This window comes from Ruditapes philippinarum, unplaced genomic scaffold (genome assembly GCF_026571515.1).
Source record: "Ruditapes philippinarum isolate M1 unplaced genomic scaffold, ASM2657151v2 ctg6725_1_1_1_1, whole genome shotgun sequence".
NCBI classification, from domain to species: Eukaryota; Metazoa; Mollusca; class Bivalvia; order Venerida; family Veneridae; genus Ruditapes; species Ruditapes philippinarum.
The window spans coordinates 21,208-29,321 of NW_026864025.1; the positions used below are offsets into that span (position 1 = coordinate 21,208).

The 8,114-nt window shown below is 34.6% G+C and overlaps 1 long non-coding RNA gene across 1 annotated transcript; it reads left to right on the forward strand.

The window, feature by feature from the left end:
• Positions 1–850: 850 nt before the first annotated feature.
• LOC132724179 (uncharacterized) lies at positions 851–7,194 on the forward strand. Its single transcript, XR_009624871.1, has 3 exons — positions 851–986; positions 4,409–4,492; positions 6,832–7,194. It is a non-coding gene; the product is annotated as an uncharacterized LOC132724179 (long non-coding RNA).
• Positions 7,195–8,114: the final 920 nt, after the last annotated feature.

The window sequence follows — 8,114 nt, forward strand, 5'->3', positions numbered from 1 at the left end:
TGAAGTTCTTTGCTTTTAATAGAATATGTTAATTGATGAAGATATAAGATGATTCATTGTCTGCAGCATTCCCTATAAGCTAATGCATTTAAAAGTTACAGAACGCAATTGCAACTTCTTTACTAATGTTTCAAGATTTTTATTTCTTTACAAACATAGAATTAGACACTTTTTGAAACACTGGACAAAACCAATATTAAAATATTGTTGTATTTACTCATTGAAACTTATATTTTATTAGGGGTTGTCAATTGTTGCTTCAATGTCAGCAGTCTATACATTGAAGCATAATTTTATAAAAAGAAAGAGGTAAAATGACTTTGATATATAAAATGAACCATTTTTATCAAGGTGCACCCTGTTTTCAGTGAAACAGGTCATAGAATTGTGCACTTTACTCTCTCAAAATATATTCTATTGAGATAATAAAGTAATTAATACATGGCATAGTAATAGTAGTAAGGTCGAATTAAAGTTTTCATTTTTAAAAACATTTATACAAAATAATTTTATATCATCAGAAAAATAATACTAACATTTAAAATGCTATAACAATTAACATACAATAGTACGTACCATAACGCGTGCCAATGATTTAAGCAAACGCATTATTTGGTGCGAAGTCTGTTTTGCCCCGTTGATCAAAGGATAAAATTTTCCTAATAATAGCATAATAAAAGTATATTCTGGGAAAACCTTATTCTGTTTAATACATAAAATATGTATGTGTGTTAAATAACAGACATTTTATTTTATAACAATTTCAAGAAACGACTATAAGATTATGGATAGGCCATTATTTCACTGGTTGATTAATTTTAAAACATATTTTAGATGTAGCTTTATACCCTTTAAATCTCAGTTAATGAAAAAATCATGTTATATGAAGATATAATAAGTTATTTTTTTACTTTCAGTTGGGTATTTCAAAAATATTCTTGCAGTATATCCAGTATGGGCTGCATGTATTGTGATGACAGTTTTTAGTAAGTATACCGTACACATAATTAATTAATAACAGAATGAAAAGAAACTTATTTCTATTATTTCAAAATTGCAACCACTTTGAGAGTTACTGTAGTACATAGATGTAGATAGAAAATGCATTTAATTTTAAATCCTATTCTGTGAAACTGAATGACCTAGAGTTTAGGTTTTTTCAATGGCTTCAAAATTTAATCATTTTGTAGTGGAACCCAAAAAAAAAAAAAAAAAAAAAAAAAAAAAAAAAAAAAAAAAATTACAGTAAAACTCTGCATTATAACAAGTCCCAATAATGCAGCAAACATCCAAGCAATTTCATTTCATTAATTAAAAGCATATTCGTTTAAGACAAAGTTGAGTTTTACTGTATATTATGTAAAATCTTTTCTCCTCTAAGTCAAAAACTGGGGGCCCCACCCTGCCAAATCCACAAATAATGTTACATTGAATTGTATTGGAAAATTATTTTGGAAACATTTTTCTAAGAAACTATATATTATATAATGCTCAGAGCTTAGATATTTGGCATGTAGTAAAACATATATATAAATATTTATCAGATACCATTGATCACTAAATGAGATTCACATATTCTGAAGACTATGGTAGATGTACAAACTTATTGTACATGTATGTGCTAAAGTATCAATATGAATAGAAAAAACATTAATGAGTGGCATCAAATTTGTCTTAACTTTACTTTACGTAATTTAAGGTCCTTTAAACATTTTGTTTTATTATGCCCCCATTTCGAAGAAAAGGGGGTATATTGCTTTGCACTTGTCGGTCCGTTGGTCCGTCGGTCCGTAGACCAAATGGTTTCCGAGTGATAACTAAAGAACCCTTAGGCCTAGGAACTTCAAACTTAGTATGGTGATTGGTCATGACCAGTAGATGACCCCTATTGATTTTGGGGTCAAGGGGTCAAAGGTCAAGGTCATATTGACCTTGTAAGCATAAACGGTTTCCGATCAATTAACTAAAGAACCTTAAGGCCTAGGAACTTCAAACTTGGTATGGTGATAGGTCATGATCAGTAGATGACCCTATTGATTTTGGGGTCAAGGGGGTCAAAGGTCAAGTCACATTGACCTTGTAAGCAAAAACGGTTTCCGATCAATAACGAAAGAACCTTAAGGCTTAGGAACTTCAAACTTGGTATGGTGATTGGTCATGATCAGTAGAATGATCCCTATTGATTTTGTGGTCAAGGGGTCAAAGGTCAAGGTCACATTGACCTTGTAAGCCAATAACGGTTTCCGATCAATAACTAAAGAAGTTTAAGGCCTAGGAACTTCAAATTGGTATGGTGGTTGGTCAAGATCAGTAGATGACCCCATTGATTTTGGGGGTCAAGGGGTCAAAGGTCCAAGATCACATTGAACCTCTTGGGTAAAAACGGTTTCTGATCAATAACAAAAAGAATCCTTAGGCCTAGGAACTTCAAACTTGGTATGGTGATTGGTCATGACCAGCAGATGACCCCTATTGATTTTGGGGTTAAGGGGTCAAAGGTCAAGGTCACATTGACCTTGTAAAAAAAAACGATTTCTGATCAATAACGAAAGAACCCTTAGGCTTAGGAACTTCAAACTTGGTATGGTGATTGGTCATGACCAGCAGATGACCCCTATTGATTTTGGGGTTAAGGGTCAAAGGTCAAGGTCACATTGACTTTGTAGGTAAAAACGGTTTCCGATCAATAACGAAAGAACCCTTAGGCGTAAGGACTTCCAACTTTATATGGTGATTTGTCATGAACAGTAGATGACCCCTATTGATTTTGGGTCAAGGAGGTTCAAAGGTCAAGGTCACATTGACCTCTTAGGTAAAAACAGTTTCCGATCAATAACTAAAGAACCCTTAGGCCTAGGAACTTCAAACTTGGTATGGTGATTTGTCATGATCCAATAGTATGACCCCTATTGATATTGGGGTTAAGGGGTCAAAGGGCAAGGTCACATTGACCTTGTAGGTAAAAATGCTTTTCAAATCAAAAACTTAAGAACCCTTTGGCCTAGGAACTTCAAACATGGTATGGTGATTTGGTCATGACCAGCAGATGACCTATTGATTTTGGGGTCAAAGGTCAATGTCACATTGACCTTGTAAGCAATAACGGTTTCCGATCAATAACTAAAGAAGTTTAAGGCCTAGGAACTTCAAACTTGGTATGGTGGTTGGTCAAGATCAGTAGATGACCCTATTGATTTTGGGTCAAGGGGTCAAAGGTCAAGTCACATTGACCTCTTGGGTAAAAACAGTTTCTGATCAATAACAAAAGGAATCCTTAGGCCTAGGAACTTCAACTTGGTATGGTGATTGTCATGACCAGCAGATGACCCCTATTGATTTTGGGGTTAAGGGGTCAAAGGTCAAGGTCACATTGACCTTGTAAGTAAAAACGATTTCCGATCAATAACGAAAGAACCCTTAGGCCTAGGAACTTCAAACTTGGTATGGTATGATTGGTCATGACCAGCAGATGACCCTATTGATTTTGGGGTTAAGGGGTCAAAGGTCAAGGGTCACATTGACTTTGTAGGTAAAAAACGGTTTCCGATCAATAACGAAAAGAACCCTTAGGCGTAAGGACTTTCAAACTTTATATGGTGATTGGTCATGATCAGTAGATGACGCCCTATTGATTTTTGGGTCAAGGGGTCAAAGGTCAAGGTCACATTGACCTCTTGGGTAAAAACAGTTTCCGATCAATAACTAAAGAACCCTTAGGCTCTAGGAACTTCAAACTTGGTATGGTGATTTGTCATGACCAGTAGATGACCCCTATTGATATTGGGGTTAAGGGTCAAAGGGCAAGGTCACATTGACCTTGTAGGTAAAATGCTTTCAAATCAAAAAATTTAAGAACCCTTTGGCCTAGGAACTTCAAACATGGTATGGTGATTGGTCATGACCAGCAGATGACCTATTGATTGTGGGGTCAAGGGGTCAATGTCACATTGACCTTGTTTGTTAAAACGGATTCCGATCAATTAACTAAAAACACTTAGGCCTAGGAACTTCAAACATGGTATGGTGATTGGTCATGACCAGCAGATGACCTATTGATTGTGGGGTCAAGGGGTCAATGTCACATTGACCTTGTATGTTAAAACGGATTCCGATCAATTAACTAAAAACACTTAGGCCTAGGAACTTCAAACTTTGTATGATGATTGGTCGTGACCAGCAGATGACCCCTATTGAGTTTTGGGTCAAGGAGTCAAAGGTTAAGGTCATGACCAGTAGATACTTGATAACCCTTATTCTTATTAATTGTTTGATCACTGGGTCAGAAGTCATGCATAATAACCTTATCACATGACTAATTGGCTGCTGATAGGGGGCATACATGTTTTACAAACATATCTTGTCTATATACATGTTTAAATCCACTATAATGTTGTTTCAACATTTTCAGGTGGAGCAGGAATTGCTTTATATAGCTACAAACAAAATAAACTGCATCCTGACTTTCATGAGATGTGCTATGAAGCTTACAAAGGTAGGATTTTTAATATTAATATGTTATTTTTATGCCCCCGAAGGGAAGCATAATATATATCGCACCGTCTGTCCATCCATCTGCGCATCCCCACTTCATTCGTGTCCTGACTGTAACTTTGTCATACATTGAGGGATTTTGAAATAACTTGGCATAAATGTCTACCAAGACGATGTGTTGCATCCAAGAACCATGTCCTTACCTCAAAGGTCAAGGCTACACACTCATTTTGAAGTTTCACATTATTGCAATTAAAGTAAATAGGTACACACATTCTTGTCCGGACTGTAACTTTGTCATGCATCAAATGATTTTGAAATAACTAGGCATAAATGTCTACCACATCAAGACGATGTGTTGCGTTCAAGAATTACGTCTCTACCTCAAAGCTCAAGGTCACACTAACATTTTGAAGTTTCACATTATCACAATTAGAATTAATACACACAATCGTGTCCAGGCTGTAACTTTGTCATGCATGGAAGGATTTTAAAGTAACTAGGAATAAATGTCTACAACATCAAGACGATGTGTCGTGTTCAATAATCATGTCCCTACCTTCAAGGTCAAGGTCACACTACCATTTTGAAGTTCACTTTATCACATTAGAGTTTATAGGTACCCACATTCGTGTCTGGGCTGTAACTTTGTCATGCATCAAAGGATTTCAAAATAACTAGGCATAAATGTCTACCACATCAAGAGGACATGTCGCTACAAAGTTCCATGTCCCTACCTTCAAGATCAAGGTCACACTTATAATTTGAAGGTTTTCATTCTCTCAAGAAGGGTTTGAAGATACACATTCATTTCCAGACTGTAACTTTGTCATGCATGGAAGGATTTTGAAAAAACTTGGCACAAATGTCCAGCACATCAAGACAATGTGTCGCAGCTAAGGCTCATGTCTGTCTGTCTGTGTGTCCCCACTTACACAACAATCATGTCCAGACTGTACTTTGTCATGCATTGAGGGATTTTGAAATAATTTGGCACAAATGTTTATCTGATAACAACATTTTGTCGCGTCCAGGAACCAAGTCCCTTCTTCAAAGGTCAAGGTCACACTTATATTTTAAAGGTTCATGCTATCACAATAAGAGATTACAGGTACAATAATACAAAGAACAATATTCAGCGATTAGTTACTTTCATTCTCTTTTCTTTTCATAATACCTGCATGCTTAAGAAACCTTTTCGGGGGCATTCGTCACTTGGTTTACAGCTCTTGATATGTAATTAATTGCATGAAAAGTACCTGAATAAATATAAAACTTACACTCTTTGTGGAGGGCTATTGCTTATTATGTAATATCTTGTAGCCCAACCCATTTTATATTAATATTTGTATTTCCATAATTTTTGTAACTTTACATCTATTTATGTATTGAATAGTATTGAAAGATGTATCCTATTTAGCTATTTTGAACACCATTGCATCATACATATGAACTTTTTTTGATGATCAAGTGGGAAAGTGATCAAGTGGGAGATATTTCTTCAAAAAGAGAGAAATTTTAAAATTTGCAATAAACAAAGAAGGAAGTACTGTCATCAGAAATAGGGAGATTTCTTTAATTTGTAAAAATACCCCTTATTTTAAGAAAAATCTTTGAAAATATGGCTGGAAAAAGTGGGAGTGTCACACTTAAAGTGGGAGAGTTCACATGTATGTTGCATATATTAATAATAAAGAAGCTATTTTCATTTAGTATCCAGATATAAAAATTAGTAGGGTTGGTATGTGTACATTAGTTCACAGGGAAGGAACTCTTAACAGTTAAAAGTTTGATGGAATTCTTTCAATAACTGTTGTAGTGTTTGAGGAAACATCATTGAGTTCCTCTGTTAATATTCACTACAAAATGTTAATTGGTTATTTAAATAAAAGAAAGAATGAAGTGTAATATTATGATGTTAAGTAAATGATTCCTTGATTCCACATTTCTGTGTTACCTCATGCACATACAATTTCAACAATGTATCCAGAGGCCATGACCCCTCCTCGGATTAGGCAAGTATTTGGAAGCCCTCTGAGATTAGGATACTATCAAACATTTTTTAGCTACAATTTCACAAGTGGATACCAGCAAAGTTTTGACTCCTAACCCTATCAGGAAAACTAGTAAAATGTTAACTCCCCCTTTGGTACACGTATATGAATTACCCTTTGTAGAAATTTTTTGACCCCTCTGGTAATAAATTCTTAATCGACGTAATAAATTCTTAATCCATACTAGTACCTCTGACTGAGTAGAACTTAAATGACACTAATTGATCATATAACTTTTATACATGTATTTCATATCACTAAAAAAAAAAAATCTTTTATATTTCAGTACGTCGCATAGAGGATGTAGATGACCCAACCAGAGAGTGTTACAATTAGACAATGTATTTAGTTATTCTTTTATTACCGTTATATGATTGTGTGATTTGATGGATACAGAAAATTTGAGGGAAAAAAAACAATACATGAATTAAATGTGAACAGTTTTTGATTTGTTGATCTTCTTTGGCTACTGTTTTTAAACTGGCAGTAATCATTACATGTGACAATTGCCCAGTGATATTAAAGTTATATCTGGTAGAAATATTAAATTTTGAAGAATTTTGATATTTAAAAGGATTTCTTTTTATGGACTTTGTTAAAGAAAAATACAACAACAACGTTTAATTTAATAAAAAGTTAATAAAGAGTTTTTGAAGTGATTTTTTATTTTTGCTTGCCTGCTGAAGAATAAGAATGATTCCCTGTATACAAATATTTAAGTAGAAGCCTAAAGACCTATAATTGTATAATATGATCATTGTGATGCCCCTTCTTTCACAACGGGATACACTTAGTAACTACCCTATATTTCTCCCTACTGTTCTATCAGCCATGTAAGGGAACTTATAGGTAAGTTTAGAGCAAAAAAAAATGAATAAATTAAAAAACTGGCATCTACAGTTTCCACTTAAATAATGTACTGTATCCACCTAAGTAACCAGTAAGGTGCAGCATTTGTGAGCATGACTATCTGTATTGTGTTCATTCTATATATTTAAAGTAGCGAAATGACTTAACGTACAAGTCAGAAACTATCATGTCAGTTTTGACCCTAACAACAGCAGAAAAGTCCTTTTTCACTTTGTTGCAATACCATTTGCTGGACTTTTTTGAAGAAACAAAGATCTATTGCTACAGTCAAATTTCGGTTGCCATCCAATCATAATTTTTTAATTTCTGAATGAATTGCATTCATACTTGGACACAACACAAACCCTTTTGGTTTAGACCTTCAAGTTGACCAGACTGAACTTGACCTTCATTTATAAATGACCTTTACATAAATAATTGAATTTTGGTTCATTTTGCTGTAATTGACTGTAACTTTGTTTTTATGCCACCGCAGCATCTGCGATGCGGTGGCATAACCGCAGCATCTGCGATGCGATGGCATATAGCGATTCACCTGTGTGTATGTGTGTGTGTGTGTTATATGGATTATATAGTGAACTTAAAAAATCTTCTTGTGAAAAACCACTAGTCCAATTTCAATCAAACTTGGCAGGATTGTTCCTTGGGTGAAGGGCTTCCAAAGTTGTTCAAAGAATTTCATTCCATGCAGAAATCTGG